Genomic DNA, 26,048 nt, shown 5'->3' on the forward strand with positions numbered 1-26,048 from the left:
TGCCTTCTTTTGGATCAACAGCAAAACACAAATGTGAGAAAGGCTGAACTTGATGGACGCAAGTCTCTTTTAACCCCTTAAGGACACATGACATGTGTGACATGTCATGATTCCCTTTTATTCCAGAAGTTTGGTCCTTAAGGGGTTAAGCTATGTAACTATATGAGATGCTTTCAAAATTTTGCAGGGTATTCAAAGGCCTTTTGAAGTGTAGCAGCTATTGAAGTAATACCACATGTACACCCCATTTGTAGAATATGTTTTGCACCCAAAGAGCCAACGTGACATTAGAAATGTCTAGCCTTAACTGGATGATGATTAGGGATAAATCTGCAAATGCCTTCAAATAAGTGAATTGGTCCTGCTAGTTCCCAGGGGCAATGGTTCTCCTGAAAATAGTTTTCTTAATGCCATAAAAGTGTACCCGAATTTTGACATCTTGTTGGGTGCCTTTAGGTTGGCAGGATTACATAGTTCTGATTGGAGTGCTGATAGGAACTGCTGCACTACAAGGCCTGCATTTATGATTTCTGTTGAAGTGCCTCAAATCTGAAGATTGTTGATCTCCAATATTGATATGTTTAAGTTGTTTCACCTTTAATAGATGTTCATGTTGATGAGCTAGGTTGTCGTGATGAAAAACCTCACCCATGCATCCTTTTAATGCATTGTTTTGGATTCCAACTCCATCAGCTCCTGTTTAAGTTTATTGATGATGGCTTTAATGTTCCCTTTGATATCTCTCTTTAACTTCTGGAGCATATCCTCTTGGTTCAATTTGGGTCGATATGAATGGGGTGAAGAGGTGTGAGGATATGCTAGTACCATGGGCGTCCGCAGGAATTTTTCCAGGGGGGTATAATTGTAATGACATTCATGCTTGGCCCCTTTTTTACAGTGTCTTATAGGGGATGGGCGTAGTCATTATTATTATTATTATTATTTTATTATTTATTTAGCGCCAACAAATTCTGTAGCGCTCATTATCACATAAAGCCAAGGTGACCAGATTTTGGAAATAAAAAAACCAGGACACCCATTAGGCAAGGACACAAAGATATCGGCGTGACACAGGAAATAAGGTAAATAGCATTAAGAGGGAGGTGGGATGCAGGATTCGCAAATAGTGTTTTCACAACATGTCTGTATTCCTGACACTATAGTGTTTCTTTAAGCAAATTAAAGGAACATTCTAGTCACCATAACAACTTCATCTAAATTAAAATGCTATGATGCCAGGAGGCCCCTGGGCACTCTCTTTCCTTTAAGGGGTTAAACTGCTCTCAAATGGTTTAACCCCAAAGGCTTCCCCCAGCTCCAGATCTCCAGGTTGCTCAGTGGTATTCTGCTTCTGAAACGGAGTGTCAGGAAGTGCAGATTGACATCAGGCATGGGTGCCGTGGATTGGCTAGAGTGGTCAGCTAATGCTCTAAGCCAATCGCTATTTCCCAGTTCATAAAAAATGTTTTATGAATGGGGAGCTACTGATTGGCTTAGAGTCCCAGTTGACCACTCTAGCCAATCAGCAGCACCCCTACCCAGTGGCACTCTATGCTACCTGACACTGAGTAAATTAAAGTGAACACATTAACACTGATATATTTTTTACCTGGGGAGATGAGAAAGTCCAATGTTTCCTGCCAGGCTCAGGTACCAAAGCCTTATGATGTGGTGTCCAGAAATAAGTGGAGGGATCTCTTCACTTCTCCTTCCTGCTCCAGTCTCCTTTTCTTCTCCTTCACTTAACAGTCTTCTTTTTCTTCGGATACTGTCTTCTCTCCTCCTTGGCTCCTTCTGCTCCTTTACCTTTCTGCTTCTTTTGCACAATTCTGCTCCTTTCTCTTTCTGATCCCTTTCTGCTACTTTTGCTCCCTTCTGCTCCTTCTGACCCTTTCTGTTCCTTGCTGACCCTTCCTGCTCCTTGATGACCCTTCCTGCTCATTTCTGTTCCTTCCTGCTCCTTCTACTTTACATTTGTGCTCCTTTTGATTTTTTTCTGCTCCTTTACCCTTCTGCTTCTTCTGTCCCTTTGTGCTCCTTCTGCCCCTTTCTGCTCCTTTCAGACTCTTCCTGCTTCTTCTAGCTATTTGCTGTCCCTTTCTGCTCATTCCTGCTCCTTGCGGTCCCTTCCCGCTCCTTGCTGTCACTTCCTGCTCCTTGCTGCCCTTTCCAGCTCCTTGCTTCCCTATCCAACTCCTCGCTGCTCCTTCTCCTACTTTACCTTTGTGCTCCTTCTGATTCTTTCTGCTCTTCTATCTATGTGCTCCTTCTATCCCTTCCTGCTCCTTGTGGACCATTTATGCTCCTTGCGGACCATTTCTTCTTCTTGCTGACCCTCCTGCTCCTTGCTGACCTTTCCAGCTCCTTGCAGACCTTTCCAGCTCCTTGCTGCCCCTTCCTGCTCCTTCTCCAACTGTATCTTTGTGCTCCTTCTGTCCCTTTCTGCTCCTTGCTGTCCCTTACTGCTCCTTGCTGAACCTTCCTGCCCCTTCTCATACTTTACCTTCGTGCTCCTTCTGATTTGTTCTTCTCCTTTACCTGTGTGCTCCTTCTGTCCCTTCGAGCTCATTGCTGACCCTTTCTGATCCCTGATGTCCCTTCCTGCTCATTTCTGTTCTTTCTCCTTTCTGCCCTTCTCCTACTTTACCTTCCTGCTCCTTCTGTCCCTTCCTGCTCCTTGCTGCCCCTTTCTGCTCCTTGATGCCCCTTTCTGCTCCTTGCAGACCCTTTCTGCTCCTTGCAGACCCTTTCTGCTCCTTGCTGCCCTTTCAAGCTCCTTGCTGTCCCTTCCTGCTCCTTATCCTACTTTACCTTTGTGCTCCTTCTGATTCTTTCTGCTCCTTTACCTTTGTGCTCCATCTGTCCCTTTCTGCCCCTTGCTACCCTTTCCTGCTCCTTGCTGCCCCTTCCTGCTCCTTTCTGCTCTTTCTTCTACTTTACCTTTGTGCTCCTTCTGTCTTTTCCTGCTCCTTACAGACCCTTCCTGCTCCTTGCTGTCCCTTCCTGCCAGGGTCGGCCCAAGACATTGTTCTGCCTCCCCCCCCCCCCTCAACCAAAACCATGCCACCAAAACATAGTTAATGCACAGTATATGTGTATAATGGATGCAGAGAGGATGTTGTGGATGCAGTGAGTGTGTTTCTGTAGTGGACACAGTGTGTGTGCGCTGGTGATGTGTCAATGGAATGCAGTTAGGGTTGCCACTTGCTTAAAAAAAATACTGGGCATGCTAATTTGTATAATTAATTATTCATGCGTGTAATCACAGGACATGACATCACCAAATGTTACACAACATCAGAAAGAGTGACAAAAGAAAAAAACAAACATAGAAACATAGAATGTGACGGCAGAACCATTCGGTCCATCTAGTCTGCCCAATTTTCTAAATACTTTCATTAGTCCTTGGCATTATCTTATAGTTAGGATGGCCTTATGCTTATCAAACGCATACTTAAACTCCTTTACTGTGTAAACCTCTACCACTTCAGCTGGAAGGCTATTCCATGCATCCACTACTCTCTTAGGAAGTAATACTTCCTGATATTATTTTTAAAACTTTATATCTCTAATTTAAGACTATGTCCTCTTGTTCTGGTAGTTTTTCTTCTTTTAAATATTGTCCCTTCCTTTACCGTGTTGATTCTCTTTATGTTTTTAAATGTTTCTATATACCCCCGCTGTCTCGTCTTTGCTCCAAGCTATACATGTTAAGATCCTTTAAGCTTTCCTTGTAAGTTTTATCCTGCAATCCATGAACCAGTTTAGTAGCCCTTCTCTGAACTCTCTCTAAAGTATCAATATCCTTCTGGAGATACGGTCTCCAGTACTGCGTACAATACTCCAAGTGAGGTCTCACCAGTGTTCTGTACAATGGCATGAGCACTTCCATCTTTCTACTGAAATACCTCTCCCTATACAACCAAGCATTCTGCTAGCATTTCCTGCTGCTTTATTACATTGTCTACCTACCTTTAAGTCATCAGAAATAATTACCCCTAACTCCCTTTCCTCATATGTTGAGGTTAGGACTCTATCAAATATTCTGTACTCTGCCCTTGTGTTTTTTACGTCCAAGATGCATTATCAAACAATTTGAAAGGGGATCTTAGGGTTTATTCTTTCCAACCCTTCTATTCCATGCAAAAATATTTCAAGTCTTTTGTTATCATTATACTCTGGTGTAATGGTATATTTATGCCGTGTCTGCACTAATATTTTTAAACTGGCACAGCAGGGAATGCTGCTCTTATTTCTTTATGCATCTACCTGCGTGTGATGTACACACTTTTTTATTATTTTATTTGACAGATTCCAGGAATTAAAACAAGTGTGGGATTCTTTAAAGTAAGTGGATACAAATGTATAAATAGATTATTTAGAAAGTTACAGCTTCCTGGCATAGCAGCTTGGAAACTCTTTGGCTAATTCAAAGGGACACTATAGACACCAAAACAACTTACTTAGCTTAATGTAGTTGTTCTGGTGTCTATAATCATTGCCTTCATGTATTTTAATGCAAACACTGCCTTTTCAGTGAAAAGGCAGTGTTTACATTGCTCCTTGGGACACCTCCAAGTAGCCCCTCCTGAGATAGCCACTGGAGGTGCTTCCTGGCTCAGTGCTGTACAGTAGGCAGCACTGCCATTCAGCGTCTCCACGCTGTGTGGGGACGCAGAATTTTCCTCATAGAGATGCATTGATTCAATGCATCTCTATAAAGAAGTGCTGATTGGCCAAAACAGTGTTTGGCCCCGCCCCATCTCCTTTCCTTGCTGATTTTTAGCAAATCCAATGCTTTTCCCTATAGGAAAACATTGGATTGGCTAAAAAATCAGCAATTCTGATGATGTCATCAAGGACCTGCGCGGCGATGGAAATTAGGTAAGTTTTCTCCTTTTCTAAAAATTTAGATTATTCGGTCACTAAGGTTAGAATAATCCCGAATTTTATGGCAAGACAGGAGGCTTCATATTTGCTGTTTTAAAGCGATGATAAGATGGAATTAGATACATGAGAAGATTGTCTGAAATAGAAGGTTCTAAAGGTGGATTCTCTAGACCAATCTGCGGAGGTGAGGATCTTCGCTAGGGAGCCCCCAGACGTAAATGCGGAAGAGGCAGACGCGCCTCTCACTGAATGAGAACCAAAACATGGGTCGATGCCTGCTAGGGCCAGTAGCCACTTGATCCAACGGGCAATCGTGGGGCATGACACTGGTTTGTGAGGTTGGACGTAGGACACCAGTAGGGGGCCTGCTTGCGTTCTAAGGGCATTAGTGCGAAAGATGTAGTGTCGGACGCAACTAGCTACGCAGAGCATGGGTTTGTTGTGGAAGTAAGGGTAGTTTACCAGTTGGTTTTGGTGCATCGGGTAATGGAGAAGTGTACTCCCTCAGGGGTAAAATCAGCGGCATGGACGTCAAATGCTCTGATGTCCGAAACTCTTCTAAAAGATACCAGACAGAGTAGCAGTGCCAGTTTGGCTGACAGTTGTCTGAGAGTGAGCTCTTCATTAGAGGGCCAGGTCTCTAAGAAGGATAGCACAATAGCGACATCCCAAAATTTATTATATTTGGGAGCCGGGGGTCTCGCGAGGCGAATGTCCCGCAAGAGTCTGCATATGGAGGGATGTTTGCCAACTGCGGAGTTGTCAACAGGGCTATGAGCTGCCGAAATGGCAGAACGGAAAACATTGATTGACCGATAAGACATACCCTGCTTGAAGAGTGATGCCAGAAAGTTCATGATGTTATTTAAAGAGGCTGAAAAGGGATCAATGTCCCTCTCCAAACACCAGCTATTCCAGCGTTGCCACGCTGAGAGATAAGAACGTCTTGTTCCTGGGGTCCAAGAGTCCCATAAGAGTCCTCGAGCAGTGGTCAAAAGGCAAGAGACATCCCAGGATCCCCTGAAATGGTCCAGGCCACCAATCGGAAGTGGCCTTGTAGTGCTAGTGGATGGAAGTTGCCTTAAGGGTCCCTGAGGAGGTCGTAGGAGGTGGGTAGGAGTAGGGGATAGTCCACTGACATTTCCAGGAGATAGGGGAACCATGGTTGGGTTCGCCACAGTGGGGTTACCAGTGTTATCGTGACACCCTGTGTTCTGAGGTATTGTACCGTGCGTGGGATCATGGAGAATGGAGGGAAGGCATATGCTCCAGATGTTGGCCACAGTTGGAGGAAGGCATCTACTGCCAGGCATGCTGGGTCTGGGAGCCAGCTGAAGAATGCGTCCGTCTGACGGTTCAGGTGAGATGCAAACAGGTCCAGGTTTAGTGGCCCTCTCAGAACCTGTAGATGGTGAAAAATGCGTGGATCCAGTTGCCAGTCGCTGGAATCCCTCCAGTAGTGGGAGAACCAATCTGCGACGAGGTTGTCGGAGCCCGGGAGATATTCTGCACGAAGTGAGATGTTCCTGTCCAGGCAGAATTGGTACAATTCCTTTGTCAGATCTGATAGCATCTTTGATCGGGAGCCACCTAGGCGGTTCACATATCGTACTGCTGAGACATTGTCCATTCTCAGGATAAGGCAGCAGTTGTAGGCGTCTTTGGCAAAACTGCGGATCGCGAAGAAACCAGCAATCAGTTAGAGGCAATTGATGTGTAGTGCCTGTTCTGATGGGGACCAGAGGCCTCCGGTAGAACCTTCCGAGCAGGTGGCACCCCATCCGAGGAGACTTGCGTCCGATTCCAGAATGAAATCGGGTTGTCGACCGAAGATAGCCCTTCCGTTCCAGGCTTCCATATGTTGAAGCCACCAGTGGAGTTCCAATTGGACTTCGTCTGTGAGAAAAATCTGTTGTTCGTAGGTGTCAGGGTACCTGCTGTCTCTACCTCTGTGGAGGTGAGACACTTGGACGTTCTTCCTCGCAAAAGGGTTGAATCACTCGTTCCTCGCGGTTCCCTCGGTCGTTTACACGCCGGCCGCGAGGGATCCACTTCCTTTTATGACGCGGCATTCAGTAGCCGACGTCATGACGACAACCCAACCCGATCTGTCAATCAAGCCCCAAGCACGAATGAGGATTCGTCGGGGGCGTAATTACCTGTTTAGAATCAGGGTATAAAAGAGGGCTTTCTACGTTTGTTCATTGCCCTGTCGTGGTTCTAGCTTGTCTAGTCACTCAGTGCTCTTGTATTCTGTTAGTTTCTTTGGTTTTGACCCGGCTTGTCTGTTCTACCTCGTTTACCTCTATTACCCTTTGACTCGGCTTGTCTCTCGTTTACCTGCTCTCTCGTTCCCTCGACCTCGGCTTGTCTCTAGACCATTCTTTACTACTACTTACGTTAGTCCGGCCATTCTAAGGTCCGGTATACGTACCCTGTACCTGTTTGTACTCTGCGTGTTGGATCCCTGTCCCAATCCTGACATTACGACAGGGCCATGGATCCTGCGGGTACAAACACTCAGGTTGGTCCTTCCGATTCTAGATTTGATGCCATGGATCACAGAATGGACCAGATGGCCCTAGCGCTGCAAGCTTTATTATCTCGATCTAGTAATCCACCGGAGGAGATGCGTGCTACGTCCATCTCCCCTGTAAGTTCAGGTCTAGAAGTAGCCACTGTAGGTGCTTCTTCCCGTATTACACCTCCTGTACGTTATGGTGGTTCTCCGGAGAAGTGCCGTGGTTTCTTAAACCAAATTGGTATTCATTTTGAATTACAACCTCGCTCTTACCCTACAGATAGGGCAAAGGTTGGATTCATTATCACACTCCTCATTGATAAGGCTCTGAGATGGGCCAATCCTCTGTGGGAGAATGAGAACCCGTTAGTCTATAATTATAATGCCTTTGTCGCTGCTTTTAGAAGAACTTTTGACCCTCCAGGTAGAAAGGTCAATGCAGCTAGATTACTATTGCGCCTTAGACAAGATAACCAAACCCTTGTGGATTATGCACTAGAGTTCAGGTCTTTGGCGGCAGAAGTTAAGTGGAATGAACAGGCCTATATAGACGTATTTGTAAACGGATTATCTGATGTAATCCTAGACGAGGTGGCTACTAGAGAGCTCCCTGAAAATTTGGAGGATTTAATTTCTTTTATTTCTCGTATTGACGAACGTTTAAGAGAGAGACAGAACACTCGTGATAATATTCGTAGACCTTCCTTTAAATTAGCGTCTTTATTTCAAAGTCCTCAAACCACTATCCCAGTTTTTTCTGAACCTATGCAAATAGGCAATACTCGCCTCTCAGAAGAGGAGAGACAGTACAGAAGAAAGGAGGGATTGTGTATGTATTGTGGAGTAAGAGGGCACCTTCGCCTAAATTGTCCTAATCGTCCGGGAAACGCTCGCACCTAAGTTTCTCTAGAGGACAGGCCTTGGGTGTTTCTATTTTGTCCTCTATACACAATTATAAAGATCACAGGCTTCTACTACCGGTTTCTTTAGCATGGGAGAAGGGAGTAATAAAGACTATGGCATTGATAGACTCCGGAGCTGCTGAGAGCTTTATCGACCAAGTTTTTGTTTCTAAACACTCTATCCCATCTCAGCTAAGAGATACTCCCTTGGCCATTGAGGCCATAGATGGTAGACCATTATCTGAACCTGTGATTTCTCATGAGACTATACCTGTTATTTTGACTGTTGGTATCTTACACGAGGAGGATATATCCCTTATGCTTATCTCTTCCCCTTCTGTTCCTATAGTTCTGGGGTATCCATGGTTAAAGAAACATAACCCTATTATTGATTGGGAGCTAGGGGAGATAACTTCATGGGGTCAGGGTTGCCAGGACAGGTGTTTACAGAAAGTCTCACCACTTTGCGTAGGTAATACACCGGTTAACTCCACCCAGTCTACAGACTTACAAATACCGTCTCGATACATAGATTTAAAGGCAGTCTTTGACAAGAAGAATGCTGATACTTTACCTCCACACAGGTCCTTTGATTGCAAGATTAATCTCCTACCTGGTACTATGCCTCCAAGGGGCAATGTATATCCTTTTAAGGAGAACTTAGTCTTAGAGGAGTATATCCGTGAGAATCTAGACAAGGGATTCATTAGGAGATCATCCTCGCCTGCCGGGGCCGGTTTTTTTTTTGTGAATAAAAAGGATGGCACGTTAAGGCCTTGCATTGATTACCGAGGTCTGAATAAAATAACTATCAGAAATGCATACCCAATTCCCTTGATTACTGAGCTCTTTGATCGTTTAAAGGGTTCCAAGATTTTCACCAAGTTAGATCTCAGAGGGGCGTATAACTTGGTGAGAATTCAGCAGGGAGACGAGTGGAAAACAGCGTTCAATACTCGATATGGGCACTATGAGTACACGGTAATGCCTTTTGGGCTCTGTAATGCACCAGCAGTATTTCAGGATCTGATCAATGAAGTTCTTAGGGAATTTCAACAGGATTGTGTTATTGTATATTTAGATGATATACTAATACACTCTAGAGAAATTGAGACCCACCACAGACAAGTCAGAGGGGTATTGCGCAAACTCCTACAACATGGGTTGTACTGCAAATTGGAGAAATGTAGTTTTGATCAATCTCAGATAAACTTTCTTGGTTACGTGATTTCTGGGGAAGGCTTTAAAATGGATCCGGATAAACTCCAGTCTATTTTAGATTGGCCATTACCTAGGGGTCTCAAGGCCATTCAGAGGTTTATTGGATTCTCCAATTATTATAGGCGCTTCATTAAAGGATACTCTTCCATTATTGCTCCTATTACCAATATGACCAGACAGGGGGCTGACACTAAGACTTGGTCTACTGAAGCTCTCGTTGCCTTCAAGACACTTAAGGAACTTTTTGCTTCTGCACCAATTTTAGTTCACCCCGATACAACTTTACCTTTCCTACTCGAGGTAGACGCCTCAGAGACAGGTATAGGTGCCATCTTGTCTCAAAGGTTAGGCGTGGATAAACCATTACATCCATGTGGTTTTTTTTCCGAGAAACTATCTGGGACTGAAAGCAGATATGATATTGGTGACAGGGAACTACTAGCTGTTATCATGGCCTTAAAGGAGTGGAGACATTTATTGGAGGGGACCTTGCATCCTGTTACTATTCTGACGGATCACAAGAACTTGTCTTATATTGGGGAGGCCAAGCGCTTATCCGCCAGACAAGCTCGTTGGTCCTTGTTCCTCACCCATTTCAATTACGTGCTCACTTATAGACCTGGTTCTAAGAACTCTAAGGCCGATGCTTTGTCTCGCCAACATGAACCTTCTACTATATCTGAGACGGTTTTCTCTTCTATAGTTCCCAAGTGCAATATTATCGCCAACACTAGCCTCAGGATTCATTCTCCGTTGCTTGCCGAGATTATGAAGCTACAACATCTGGCTCCTAGACAGAGTCCTGAGTCACAGCATTTTGTTCCTGCTGAACTCCAACTAGAACTGCTACAATGCTTTCACAATAGTAAGGTGGCTGGGCATCCTGGCATTCGTAAGACATGTTCCTTAATAGCCAAAGATTTCTGGTGGCCCACCTTACGTAAAGATATTAGGGATTTCGTCGAAGCATGTGAGGTCTGTATGAAGACTAAACGACCTCAGACGCTTCCATGTGGGCTTTTGCATCCCTTGGAAATTCCCGAGAAACCATGGACCTGTTTGGCTATGGACTTCATTGTCGATTTACCTGTTTCTAAAAAACAGACGGTGATTCTCACGGTGGTTGACAGGTTTACTAAGATGGCTCATTTCGTGCCCTTACCTAAACTTCCATCTTCCCCTGAATTGGCTGAGATATTCGCTAAAGAGATATTTCGTTTACATGGGATACCTTCCGAAATTGTTTCTGATAGAGGTTCCCAATTTGTTTCCCGTTTTTGGAAGTCATTCTGCTCTCAAATGGGTATCAAATTGAATTTCTCTTCTGCCTATCATCCCCAGTCTAACGGAGCTGCTGAACGCACTAATCAAAAGATCGAACAATATTTGCGTTGTTTCGTTTCCGAACACCAGGACGATTGGGTTGGTCTGATTCCTTGGGCAGAGTTCGCACACAACAATCTCGTTTGTGATTCTTCTCGTTCTAGCCCCTTTTTCATGAATTATGGCTTTCATCCCTCTATTCTTCCCTCGGTTTCTCCTTCCCAGGGAGTACCGTCGGTTGATGTTCATGTTGCCAACCTGAGGAAGTTGTGGGATCAGACTCGACAAATTCTTCTGCATAATTCCATGTTGTTCAAGAAACACGCTGATAAACATAGAAGGGCGGCTCCAGTCTTTGTTCCAGGGGACAGGGTATGGTTGAGTACCAAAAACATTCGCTTGAAGGTTCCTTCTATGAAATTCGCTCCTCGTTACATTGGACCTTACAGGGTCCTGACTCGAATTAACCCAGTTGCGTATCGTCTGGCTCTTCCATCTGCCTTACGCATTCCTAACTCCTTTCATGTTTCCTTGTTAAAACCCCTAATCTGTAACAAGTTTTCCTCCACTGCATCCTCTCCTCGCCCTGTTCAGGTTGAGGGACAAGAGGAGTATGAAATCAATTCCATCATCGATTCTCGTATCTCCCGGGGGAGGTTACAATATTTGGTTGATTGGAAGGGATATGGTCCTGAGGAGAGGTCTTGGATACCTCAGGAGGATGTGCATGCGCCTCGCCTCCGCAGGGCTTTTTACTCCCGTTTTCCATCTCGTCCCGGTTCCTTCCGCCCGGTGGGCGTTTCTGAGGGGGGGGGTACTGTCAGGGTACCTGCTGTCTCTACCTCTGTGGAGGTGAGACACTTGGCCGTTCTTCCTCGCAAAAGGGTTGAATCACTCGTTCCTCGCGGTTCCCTCGGTCGTTTACACGCCGGCCGCGAGGGATCCACTTCCTTTTATGACGCGGCATTCAGTAGCCGACGTCATGACGACAACCCAACCCGATCTGTCAATCAAGCCCCAAGCACGAATGAGGATTCGTCGGGGGCGTAATTACCTGTTTAGAATCAGGGTATAAAAGAGGGCTTTCTACGTTTGTTCATTGCCCTGTCGTGGTTCTAGCTTGTCTAGTCACTCAGTGCTCTTGTATTCTGTTAGTTTCTTTGGTTTTGACCCGGCTTGTCTGTTCTACCTCGTTTACCTCTATTACCCTTTGACTCGGCTTGTCTCTCGTTTACCTGCTCTCTCGTTCCCTCGACCTCGGCTTGTCTCTAGACCATTCTTTACTACTACTTACGTTAGTCCGGCCATTCTAAGGTCCGGTATACGTACCCTGTACCTGTTTGTACTCTGCGTGTTGGATCCCTGTCCCAATCCTGACATTACGACAGGGCCATGGATCCTGCGGGTACAAACACTCAGGTTGGTCCTTCCGATTCTAGATTTGATGCCATGGATCACAGAATGGACCAGATGGCCCTAGCGCTGCAAGCTTTATTATCTCGATCTAGTAATCCACCGGAGGAGATGCGTGCTACGTCCATCTCCCCTGTAAGTTCAGGTCTAGAAGTAGCCACTGTAGGTGCTTCTTCCCGTATTACACCTCCTGTACGTTATGGTGGTTCTCCGGAGAAGTGCCGTGGTTTCTTAAACCAAATTGGTATTCATTTTGAATTACAACCTCGCTCTTACCCTACAGATAGGGCAAAGGTTGGATTCATTATCACACTCCTCATTGATAAGGCTCTGAGATGGGCCAATCCTCTGTGGGAGAATGAGAACCCGTTAGTCTATAATTATAATGCCTTTGTCGCTGCTTTTAGAAGAACTTTTGACCCTCCAGGTAGAAAGGTCAATGCAGCTAGATTACTATTGCGCCTTAGACAAGATAACCAAACCCTTGTGGATTATGCACTAGAGTTCAGGTCTTTGGCGGCAGAAGTTAAGTGGAATGAACAGGCCTATATAGACGTATTTGTAAACGGATTATCTGATGTAATCCTAGACGAGGTGGCTACTAGAGAGCTCCCTGAAAATTTGGAGGATTTAATTTCTTTTATTTCTCGTATTGACGAACGTTTAAGAGAGAGACAGAACACTCGTGATAATATTCGTAGACCTTCCTTTAAATTAGCGTCTTTATTTCAAAGTCCTCAAACCACTATCCCAGTTTTTTCTGAACCTATGCAAATAGGCAATACTCGCCTCTCAGAAGAGGAGAGACAGTACAGAAGAAAGGAGGGATTGTGTATGTATTGTGGAGTAAGAGGGCACCTTCGCCTAAATTGTCCTAATCGTCCGGGAAACGCTCGCACCTAAGTTTCTCTAGAGGACAGGCCTTGGGTGTTTCTATTTTGTCCTCTATACACAATTATAAAGATCACAGGCTTCTACTACCGGTTTCTTTAGCATGGGAGAAGGGAGTAATAAAGACTATGGCATTGATAGACTCCGGAGCTGCTGAGAGCTTTATCGACCAAGTTTTTGTTTCTAAACACTCTATCCCATCTCAGCTAAGAGATACTCCCTTGGCCATTGAGGCCATAGATGGTAGACCATTATCTGAACCTGTGATTTCTCATGAGACTATACCTGTTATTTTGACTGTTGGTATCTTACACGAGGAGGATATATCCCTTATGCTTATCTCTTCCCCTTCTGTTCCTATAGTTCTGGGGTATCCATGGTTAAAGAAACATAACCCTATTATTGATTGGGAGCTAGGGGAGATAACTTCATGGGGTCAGGGTTGCCAGGACAGGTGTTTACAGAAAGTCTCACCACTTTGCGTAGGTAATACACCGGTTAACTCCACCCAGTCTACAGACTTACAAATACCGTCTCGATACATAGATTTAAAGGCAGTCTTTGACAAGAAGAATGCTGATACTTTACCTCCACACAGGTCCTTTGATTGCAAGATTAATCTCCTACCTGGTACTATGCCTCCAAGGGGCAATGTATATCCTTTTAAGGAGAACTTAGTCTTAGAGGAGTATATCCGTGAGAATCTAGACAAGGGATTCATTAGGAGATCATCCTCGCCTGCCGGGGCCAGTTTTTTTTTTGTGAATAAAAAGGATGGCACGTTAAGGCCTTGCATTGATTACCGAGGTCTGAATAAAATAACTATCAGAAATGCATACCCAATTCCCTTGATTACTGAGCTCTTTGATCGTTTAAAGGGTTCCAAGATTTTCACCAAGTTAGATCTCAGAGGGGCGTATAACTTGGTGAGAATTCAGCAGGGAGACGAGTGGAAAACAGCGTTCAATACTCGATATGGGCACTATGAGTACACGGTAATGCCTTTTGGGCTCTGTAATGCACCGGCAGTATTTCAGGATCTGATCAATGAAGTTCTTAGGGAATTTCAACAGGATTGTGTTATTGTATATTTAGATGATATACTAATACACTCTAGAGAAATTGAGACCCACCACAGACAAGTCAGAGGGGTATTGCGCAAACTCCTACAACATGGGTTGTACTGCAAATTGGAGAAATGTAGTTTTGATCAATCTCAGATAAACTTTCTTGGTTACGTGATTTCTGGGGAAGGCTTTAAAATGGATCCGGATAAACTCCAGTCTATTTTAGATTGGCCATTACCTAGGGGTCTCAAGGCCATTCAGAGGTTTATTGGATTCTCCAATTATTATAGGCGCTTCATTAAAGGATACTCTTCCATTATTGCTCCTATTACCAATATGACCAGACAGGGGGCTGACACTAAGACTTGGTCTACTGAAGCTCTCGTTGCCTTCAAGACACTTAAGGAACTTTTTGCTTCTGCACCAATTTTAGTTCACCCCGATACAACTTTACCTTTCCTACTCGAGGTAGACGCCTCAGAGACAGGTATAGGTGCCATCTTGTCTCAAAGGTTAGGCGTGGATAAACCATTACATCCATGTGGTTTTTTTTCCGAGAAACTATCTGGGACTGAAAGCAGATATGATATTGGTGACAGGGAACTACTAGCTGTTATCATGGCCTTAAAGGAGTGGAGACATTTATTGGAGGGGACCTTGCATCCTGTTACTATTCTGACGGATCACAAGAACTTGTCTTATATTGGGGAGGCCAAGCGCTTATCCGCCAGACAAGCTCGTTGGTCCTTGTTCCTCACCCATTTCAATTACGTGCTCACTTATAGACCTGGTTCTAAGAACTCTAAGGCCGATGCTTTGTCTCGCCAACATGAACCTTCTACTATATCTGAGACGGTTTTCTCTTCTATAGTTCCCAAGTGCAATATTATCGCCAACACTAGCCTCAGGATTCATTCTCCGTTGCTTGCCGAGATTATGAAGCTACAACATCTGGCTCCTAGACAGAGTCCTGAGTCACAGCATTTTGTTCCTGCTGAACTCCAACTAGAACTGCTACAATGCTTTCACAATAGTAAGGTGGCTGGGCATCCTGGCATTCGTAAGACATGTTCCTTAATAGCCAAAGATTTCTGGTGGCCCACCTTACGTAAAGATATTAGGGATTTCGTCGAAGCATGTGAGGTCTGTATGAAGACTAAACGACCTCAGACGCTTCCATGTGGGCTTTTGCATCCCTTGGAAATTCCCGAGAAACCATGGACCTGTTTGGCTATGGACTTCATTGTCGATTTACCTGTTTCTAAAAAACAGACGGTGATTCTCACGGTGGTTGACAGGTTTACTAAGATGGCTCATTTCGTGCCCTTACCTAAACTTCCATCTTCCCCTGAATTGGCTGAGATATTCGCTAAAGAGATATTTCGTTTACATGGGATACCTTCCGAAATTGTTTCTGATAGAGGTTCCCAATTTGTTTCCCGTTTTTGGAAGTCATTCTGCTCTCAAATGGGTATCAAATTGAATTTCTCTTCTGCCTATCATCCCCAGTCTAACGGAGCTGCTGAACGCACTAATCAAAAGATCGAACAATATTTGCGTTGTTTCGTTTCCGAACACCAGGACGATTGGGTTGGTCTGATTCCTTGGGCAGAGTTCGCACACAACAATCTCGTTTGTGATTCTTCTCGTTCTAGCCCCTTTTTCATGAATTATGGCTTTCATCCCTCTATTCTTCCCTCGGTTTCTCCTTCCCAGGGAGTACCGTCGGTTGATGTTCATGTTGCCAACCTGAGGAAGTTGTGGGATCAGACTCGACAAATTCTTCTGCATAATTCCATGTTGTTCAAGAAACACGCTGATAAACATAGAAGGGCGGCTCCAGTCTTTGTTCCAGGGGACAGGGTATGGTTGAGTACCAAAAACATTCGCTTGAAGGTTCCTTCTATGAAATTCGCTCCTCGTTACATTGGACCTTACAGGGTCCTGACTCGAATTAACCCAGTTGCGTATCGTCTGGCTCTTCCATCTGCCTTACGCATTCCTAACTCCTTTCATGTTTCCTTGTTAAAACCCCTAATCTGTAACAAGTTTTCCTCCACTGCATCCTCTCCTCGCCCTGTTCAGGTTGAGGGACAAGAGGAGTATGAAATCAATTCCATCATCGATTCTCGTATCTCCCGGGGGAGGTTACAATATTTGGTTGATTGGAAGGGATATGGTCCTGAGGAGAGGTCTTGGATACCTCAGGAGGATGTGCATGCGCCTCGCCTCCGCAGGGCTTTTTACTCCCGTTTTCCATCTCGTCCCGGTTCCTTCCGCCCGGTGGGCGTTTCTGAGGGGGGGGGTACTGTCAGGGTACCTGCTGTCTCTACCTCTGTGGAGGTGAGACACTTGGCCGTTCTTCCTCGCAAAAGGGTTGAATCACTCGTTCCTCGCGGTTCCCTCGGTCGTTTACACGCCGGCCGCGAGGGATCCACTTCCTTTTATGACGCGGCGTTCAGTAGCCGACGTCATGACGACAACCCAACCCGATCTGTCAATCAAGCCCCAAGCACGAATGAGGATTCGTCGGGGGCGTGATTACCTGTTTAGAATCAGGGTATAAAAGAGGGCTTTCTACGTTTGTTCATTGCCCTGTCGTGGTTCTAGCTTGTCTAGTCACTCAGTGCTCTTGTATTCTGTTAGTTTCTTTGGTTTTGACCCGGCTTGTCTGTTCTACCTCGTTTACCTCTATTACCCTTTGACTCGGCTTGTCTCTCGTTTACCTGCTCTCTCGTTCCCTCGACCTCGGCTTGTCTCTAGACCATTCTTTACTACTACTTACGTTAGTCCGGCCATTCTAAGGTCCGGTATACGTACCCTGTACCTGTTTGTACTCTGCGTGTTGGATCCCTGTCCCGATCCTGACAGTAGGATGTTGAACGCTGCAAGTAGTGTGTTTTCAAACGTTGCATTGCCCGATAGTGTAGTGGGGCTGGAAATATTGCCTGGATTGAGGCGGAGCGTAGTCTGATTGTGCGGGCTAAATCCCTTAGTCGGAGATATGGTGAAGCCAGCAGTCTCCGGATGTCCTTTTTTATGTTTTTGATTTTTGTAGCAGGAAGTTGTAGGACTGCCTGAATCAAATATATCTGGAATCCCAGAAACTGTACCGTCTGGGATGGGGTTAGAGATGATTTTTGAAGGTTGATGACAAAACCCAAATTCTGGAGGAGAGCCAAAGTCATATCTGTATGGAGACGTGGTGTCTCCTCGTCTTGAGCCATAAGGAGGATATCGTCCAAGTATATGATGGACCGAATCCCTTGTGAACGGAGTAGCGCCATCACCGGTTTCATTAGCTTGGTGAAACACCAAGGTCCGGAGCACAGTCCGAAGGGGAGGCAGGTGAACTGCCAAAGTGTTTTGCGCCAATGGAATTAGAGGTAGGTGCAGTGTTCTGGCGTGATTGGTTCCATGAAGTATGCATCTTTGAGGTCGAAACGGTTTGAACCAATCTCCCTCGCAGAGGAGTTCTCGTAGTAGATGGATGCCTTCCATCTTGAAATGTCTGTATTTGATGAATCTGTTAGGTTCTCTTAGGTTGATGACTGGTCGGAACTCTCCCGACTTTTTTCTTGACTAAGAACATGTTGCTCATGAAACCTCGTGGGCTGAGGGACTGCTCGATGGCACCCTTGGTGACTAGGTCGTCGAGTTCGACCTGAAGGGACATGTTGTCTATTCGAGACATTCTGAGGGGAGTAGGTAAAGACATTTGAACTGGGTTCTCTGTAAATTCTAGGTGGAAGCCAGACACGGTCTGAAGGATCCACAGGTCCTGTGTGAGTCGAGACCACTGTTGGGAAAAATGGATTAATCGGCCTGCTATAGGTATATGATAAAAATGAGAGCCCATTACCTGTAGGAGTGCGACCGCGGAGGGAAGCAGATCCACGTCCTCTAATAGAGCCACGAGATGGGAAGAAGTGTTTGTGGTGTAAACAGGTATTGCCCGAATTCCAGTGCTCTGAAGGTTGAGGCCTGTAGCCTGTTAAGCCTGTAGCCTGTAGCCTTAACGTGTTTGCTTAATTCCTTAATAAATTTGTCTCCAAAAAGCGTGCCTCAGGGCCAAGCTCTTTAGTGCCTAGTTCGGCGAGCTTTGAGTCAATTTTGTATAGGGTGGCTTTCCGCCTTTCGGTTGACATGGCTACGTTGGCGTTGCCAAGTAGGCATAATGCCCTTTGTGCCCATTCACGCACCATGTGCACATTTAAAGTGCCACCCGCGAAAGCCTCATCCGCAATACTGAATATTTGGACAAGCGGTCCCGCCATATCCATCATTTTATCTTGAGTTGCCTTCAGGCCTTGTTCCAAACCTTTACGGGGATCTTTTCAGGATTTGTTTCGGAAGGTGACGAGCAAGGGATCAAATTCTGGGGTAACAGTTACCTTGTCTGGGATAAAAGATCGTGGGCATTCTGCTCTTAACTTAGCTCTCACTTCCTTTTTCAAAGGCTTACGTAACCACATCCTGCAGAATTTAGCAATGTGGTCTGGGGGGGTCCACTCAGTCGACCGTGGGTGTTTAATGTACCTAGAGTCGAACAGGGGACGGCCAAGGGTATCCAGTAAAATATCCTCAGAAATGGGATTAGATTCAGAGAGGGATTTATTTAGTTCATGAGGGGGAAAATCCTCATCCGAATACCCTGCACAGTATTCGTCAACCACTTGAAGTTGCAGGTTGGAGGTAGAACCCTCTAATGGGTCCAGGTTATAATTAGGATTATTATCCCGAGTATCTGGGATGGATAATCTAGGTGTTTTAGCCGGTGCTTTGCCTTTACCGGTGGTAGCACTATCGCCCTTCCAGTGCTTTACCAGTGGCTGCTCACTGTAAAAAAAAACCAAAAAACTATTGCCCCCACCCCTGTGTGACGGGTGGGGGCCCTAAATAAGAATGTGGAGGTGGGTCCTACTGTCCTCCCCCCGGCCCCCACCCCTGAGCAGCTGGTGGGGGCCCTAAATAACAATAAGGGGGGGGAACCTACTGTCCTCTCCCCGGCCCCCACCCCTGAACGGTGGGTGGGGGCCATAAATAAGAATGTGGGGGGGGACCTACTGTCCTCCCCCTGGCCCCCACCTCTGCGTGGCGGGTGGGGGCCCTAAATAACAATAAGGGGGGACCTACTGTCCTCCCCCTGGCCCCCCGGCAAAAGGTCCCCCTTTTAGTTTAAAAGCGTGAGTGGGGGCTCAGGAGGGGGGAATTTTTTATTTTATTTTAAAAGTGAGCAGCCACAGGCATGGCATGACTGTGATGGCTTCTAAGGGCACACAAGTCAAACACTTGTTGATTGGCTGCAGCCCTGTAGCTTTTCAAAACGCATCATTAAATCGCTGAACAGTGATATGTCCGTGTTCGGGTCCGGGGTCCAAAAAACGTAATGTTCGGTACGAACCCGAACTTTACAGTCCGGGTTCACTCAACTCTAAATGTTAGTTTCACCTCTAGGGGCTGTCTTCCAGGCAGCCACTAGAGGTGCTTCTTGCTTCCTAATGAAAGTTTTTCTCCATGAAACAACGTCCTCAAGCTTTAAAGTGTGCACTATGCATTAGATTCTTTCCATTGGTGTGACGTTGCGATAGGAGGAGACCTAGCCATTCACGAGGAGCCTCATGCTGGATAGAAATAAATTAACAAAGGGTTTTTAACCTTTTATTTACTGGGTGGGAGAGGATCTAATTAAATAGTGACAGGGACTCTATTGTGTTGGGACTACAGGTTTGCATTGCTAAAACTATAGTGTTACTTTAAAGGAGATAAAATATGAACAGAGGCATTAAGATCCAGGCAACATTAAATGTTATATGTACTTTTGTCTCTGTTTATTTTTGTGTACGTACATATACATAAAAGTGTTTAGTACTGATATACAAAATTTCGGATGTATTTGTAACTGTAAATTTCAATAAAGATTATATATATATATAAAAACAAAAAACAGAAAAACAGGAAGAAAAAAAAAAACACCTTGAGCTTCCAGGCAACTTGTCTTTAGTTATGGGCCTTATTAATAAATATAGTATAGTAATATAGTCACCTAGAGATTCATATGTATATTTGGAAACAAGGCACAGGTTAGGATTGCTTGTTTTGTTTTTTTGTATTTGTTTAACTGCTTGTGCAGTGCATCTCTGGGTATGTTTTCAGTATTAAGCTCAGAAGTTATAACTTATTTTTCATTTACACAGCTGTTTGCATTGCTGTAACAGCCACCTCTGCATTTTTTGTGCCAGTATGGAAGCTAGTGTTTGTGAGGTGCTGTCCTTGTAGTGAGAACACTTGGTGCTAAAGTGCAGGTATCTGTTGTATTTTGGCATGAATTAAGGTTAGCAGGCTATTAGTGCGTGATTACTCAGATAGTGCCATGCCTTTTTAACCCCTTAAAGACAGAGGCAATTGTACACCTTCTGATTAAAATAAAATGTCAACAAAACCAGGAATTTGACTATATGTCTGCTCAAGCATAATCCACTTTTTTCATATCAAGTGCACCCCCACTTATTATATATAATTTTGTTAAGGAGAAACAATGCTTTCATTTCATATCAAATATTTATATGTGGAACATAATTTTATTTGTATATAATGTATAAACGTTTGAGAAATTATGGAATGTTATTTTTCAAGATCTGCATGACTGCTTACCTGTTAACTTTTACTGCAATAAAACACACATATTTATATTCAGAGATGTCTTACAAGTACAGCAGTACCCCTCATGTACCGGTTTCATGGTGTTTTGGAAAGTTACAGGGTCAAATATAAGACTTGCCCATTTACATTTTTGCACATTTAAATATTCCAGATTGGTCATGTTGCCTTTGAGACCGTATGGTAGACCAGAAATTAAATTTACCCCCATCATAGCATACCATTTGAAAAAGTACACAACCCAGGGTATTCAAAATGGGGTATGTCCAGTCTTTTATAATGGCCACTTTGTCACAAACGCTGGCCAAATTTAGCGTTCATATTTGTTTTTTGCTTTTTTCCACACAAAAACTGCCCTTTTGCTGATTATATCATTGTTGTGATACATTTTATGATTTTAAAACACTAATATTTGTGTTCAGATAAATCTCCAGAGTATAACAGTACCCCCCATGTACAGGCTTTATTGTGTTTTGGAAAGTTACATGGTTACATATAGGGCTTGCAAATTAAAGGGATGCTATAGTTACTAAAACAACATTAGCTTAATGAAGCAGTTTTGGTGTATAGATCATGTCCGTGCAGACTCACTGCTAATTTATCTGCCATTTAGGAGTTAAATCGCTTTGTTTATACATCCCTAGTCACACCTCTCTGCAAGTGACTTACACAGGCTTCCTGAACACTTCCTGTAAAGAGTCATCTAATGTTTAAACCTCCTTTATTGAAAATTATGTTTAATTTAGAATTTCTAATCTCCGGCTTTGCTAATAGACCCCACAGGAGCCTACTGTGTGTGATTTAAAGTTTAATTTACAGAGCAGGAGGTAAAAACTTTAAAGTAAGTTGCATCTGACTGAAAATGAAACCATTTTGTTTTAATGCAGGATGTGTCGGTCAAGGAATGTGTGACTAGGGCTGAATAAACAGAAACAAAAGTGAATTAACTCCTAAATGGCAGAAAATTGAGCAGTTAAACATTAGAGGCATGATCAATGCACTAAAATAGCATCATTAAGATTGTGTTGTTTTGGTGCCTATAGTGTCCCTTTAAGTTCTCTGGACTTTCTGCCTGGGTTGTCAAGCAGGACCCATAAATTGTAATTTATAAAATCACTTAATTATATAAATTATTTTTAAAAATTACATAAATATACATGTAGAATTTAAATATATATATATAACGTATATACTCGAGTATAAGCCGAGTTTTTCAGCACATTTTTTGTGCTGAAAAACCCCAACTCGGCTTATACTCGAGTCAATAGTCTGTATTATGGCAATTTGCATTGCCATAATACAGACTGGGGCTGTGGGGGCTGGCAGAGCTGTAACTTACCTCTCCTGCAGCTCCTGTCAGCTCTCTCCTCCTCCGCGCCGTCCGTTCAGCACCTCGGTCAGCTCCCAGTGTAAATCTCGCGAGAGCCGTGGCTCTCGCGAGACTTACATTGGGAGCTGACAGAAGAGCTGACCGGACGGCGCGGAGGAGGAGAGAGCTGACAGGAGCTGCAGGACAGGTAAGTTACAGCTCTGACAGCCCCCCTCTCCCCCCCACTGAACCACCAATGTCACTTGACCACCAGGGAGTAAGAGCCCCCCTCCCTGGCCAGCTAGCAAGCAGGGAGGGGGGACGAAAAAAATTATAATATTAATAAAACAAAAAATAATAATATTAAAATATAAAATAACAATTAATAAAATAATTAATAATAGAACAATCAAAATGCCCACCCCACCAACACATACACAAACACACACTGCATCACACACACACTGCATCACACACACACACTGCACTCACACACTGCACTCATACACACACTGCACTCATACACACACACTGCACTCTCATACACACACTGCACTCATACACACACTGCATTCATACACACACACTGCATTCATACACACACACTGCACTCATACACACACACTGCACTCATATACACACACTGCATTCATACACACACACTGCACTCACACACACACTGCATTCATACACACTGCACTCATACACACACTACATTCATACACACACTACACTCATACACACACTGCACTCATACACACACTGCACTCATACACACACTGCACTCATACACACACACTGCACTCACACTGCACTCATACACACACACTGCACACACACACTGCACTCATACACACACACACACACACTGCACTCATACATACACGCACTGCACTCATACACACTGCACTCATACACACTGCACTCATACACGCACTGCACTCATACACACTGCACTCATACGCACACACTGCATTCATACGCACACACTGCATTCATTATATACACACACTGTAAATAAATATTCAATTAATATAATATTTTTAGGATCTAATTTTATTTCGAAATTTACCAGTAGCTGCTGCATTTCCCACCCTAGTCTTATACTCGAGTCAATAAGTTTTCCCAGTTTTTTGGGGTAAAATTGGGGGCCTCGGCTTATATTCGGGTCGGCTTATACTCGAGTATATACGGTATATCTATTTAAATTCTATGTGAATATGTATAATTATTTAGTCAATATTTTCATTTTTTTTTATAATTTATGAGGAGTAAAATGTTGTTTGAAGGTTCATTAGTTCTCAGTAATTATCTCTTTAATTTCACCCTACACTTCACTACAGTCTGATACCAGAGAAATATCCTTTCCTCTCGATGGCACAACTTTTCATGTGACATCCATCAGCCTCTACATTTGGGCTCTCCCTGAGAACTGATTTACAAAATGTCTCCGCATGGAGTAGGTGTATGCTTCAACCTTCTCCAGACTTTATTATATGAATAACTTTGCAGCCTGTAAATACGTTGGTTATCCATATTTTTACATTTAACACTGAAGCTGTTGGAGCTTCACAGTGCATTTTTAATAAACACTTAAACACTATTTTTCCCCTTATCACTGGGTTCTTATGTCTTTATTTTATTTATTGGGATAAACGGTCCTTTCTCTATATTGTCAGTCGGATCACTCTACGACAATTAGTGATTCAATCACTATTCAGGTTTTGCAAATGAATGGGTGTAACATAATGCAATTATTTATGCTAATTTATGAAACTTTGTTATGAAGTCACTTCCTGTTCACTGCTTATAACATTTTGTTTAATGGTTTGATAAGGTTGTCTTGAAAAAAGTCAGTTGGACTAAAACGTTGACTACCACCCTTGCACAAATATAGGAATTATTGCATAAGACTACAAGACCTCGGAGTTCATGTTTCTGGGATATAATATTAATATATATATATATATATAATGGGGGGGGGGGGCAGGGCCTGACTGTCATGCCGGCTGGACACATCCTGAATGAGCTCCGGGGTTTATTCTAATGAGAGCAGATGTTGCCAAATATTGTACCCCCATTGTCGATCCTGACTCATTCTGGGGTGTTCCTGAACCCACAATTGGCGGGGGAGGACAACTTTAGGGAACTTAGTAAGGTGGAAAGCAAGTGGATATTTGAACTTGATACATTAAGCCCAAGTGGTTTAAATATTGATTTTGAATTGGCGCATTTTTAAATAATTTAGTTTTTTAGTGCGTGTGTATTTTTAAACAGATTTAACCCCTTCAGGACTGGCCTGTTTTGGCCATGTTGTACGTTAAAGAATCCAGGGCTCTTTTAACACTTTTGTGGTGTTTGTGTTTAGCTGTAATTTTCCTCTCTCTCACTGTTCCCATACTAGTTATATATTGTTTTTTTAAGGACAAAAAGTGATTTCTTTACATACCATTATTTGTATCATGTCATATAATGTACTTTTAAAAAAAATAATAAAATATGGTGAAAAACATGTTTTTTGACCTTTGCTTGAAAAATCTTTTACTTATCTACGAAAGCTAATGAAAAACAACTGCTAAAAAGATTCAAAATTTTGTCCTGAGTTTAAAAACACCCAGTGTGTACGTGCTTTTTTTGCAAGTTATAGGGCTATAAGTACAAAAAGGAAATTGCGGTTTCAAATATATATTTTTAAAATGTATCAATAGTGACATTGTAACACTATTATCTGTCATAAATCTCTGAATCACACCCCACATGTACATATTTTTTTAAAGTAGACAACCCAGGGTATTCAATATGGGGTATGTCCAGTCTTTTTTAGTAGCCACTTAGTCGCAAACACTGGCCAAAGTCAGCGTTTATATTTGTTTGTGTGTGAAAAAAGTAAAAAAACTAAATTGAACGCTAATTTTGGCCAGTGTTTGTGACTAAGTGGCTACTAAAATAGACTGGACATACCCCATTTGCAATACCTTTGGTTGTCTTCTTTTGCAAATGGTATGCCATCATGGGGGTAATTCTCATTCCTGGGCTACCATACGCTCTCAAAGGCAACGTAACCAACCTGGCAGTTTTTAATGTAAAAATATTTGACCTTTATATTTAAACCTGTAACTTTCAAAAACGCTATAAAATCTGTACATGGGGGGTACGGTTATACTCGGGAGACTTTGCTGAACACATTATGGTTTAAAAACAGTATCACAGCAATTATATCATCAGTAAAAGTGCTGTTTGTGTGTGAAAAATTAAAAAAGTCACTTTCTCTGACAATATCATCGCTGTGATTTGTTTTACTGTTTTGAATCACTAATATTGTGTTCAGTGAAGTCTGCTGAATAAAACAGTACCCCCAATGTACAGGTTTCAGGGTGTCATAGAAGGTTACAGGGTAAAATACAGTGCTAGCAAATTAAATTCTCTGGACTTCCGACCTGGGTTGTCAGGCAGGTCCTTCAAATTGCAATCAATAAAATTACTTAATTATGTAAAAAAATAATATAAATATATATGTAGAATTTAAATATATATGCATATTTATACATTTGAAGTCTACGTGTATATTTATGTAATTATTTATGTAATTTTGTATATGGACATATGTATATTTCGTATTATTTTTATTTATTTATTTATTTATATATACATAGATGTATAATATCAAAATACAGTTAGAATAAAATTTCATATATATATATATATAATTTTTTTTAAAGTTTACAATTATTTTTACGTTTTTTAATTTATTTAAATTTACTTATTTGTATTTTAGAACAATATATACATACAATATATCGTTATTATATATATTATATATACGTGTGTAATTTAATTGTAAGTGTATTTTT

General features: G+C 43.1%; 2 protein-coding genes across 3 annotated transcripts in view; both read left to right on the forward strand.

The window, feature by feature from the left end:
- Positions 1-26,048, forward strand: part of LDLRAD4 (low density lipoprotein receptor class A domain containing 4) — a 585,185-nt gene that overhangs the window by 341,617 nt on the left and 217,520 nt on the right. The window lies entirely within an intron of this gene.
- RNMT (RNA guanine-7 methyltransferase) overlaps positions 1-26,048 on the forward strand; it is a 542,662-nt gene that overhangs the window by 170,660 nt on the left and 345,954 nt on the right. The gene's annotated exons all lie outside the window — the stretch shown is intronic.

This window comes from Pelobates fuscus, chromosome 4 (assembly GCF_036172605.1).
Source record: "Pelobates fuscus isolate aPelFus1 chromosome 4, aPelFus1.pri, whole genome shotgun sequence".
NCBI classification, from domain to species: domain Eukaryota; kingdom Metazoa; phylum Chordata; class Amphibia; order Anura; family Pelobatidae; genus Pelobates; species Pelobates fuscus.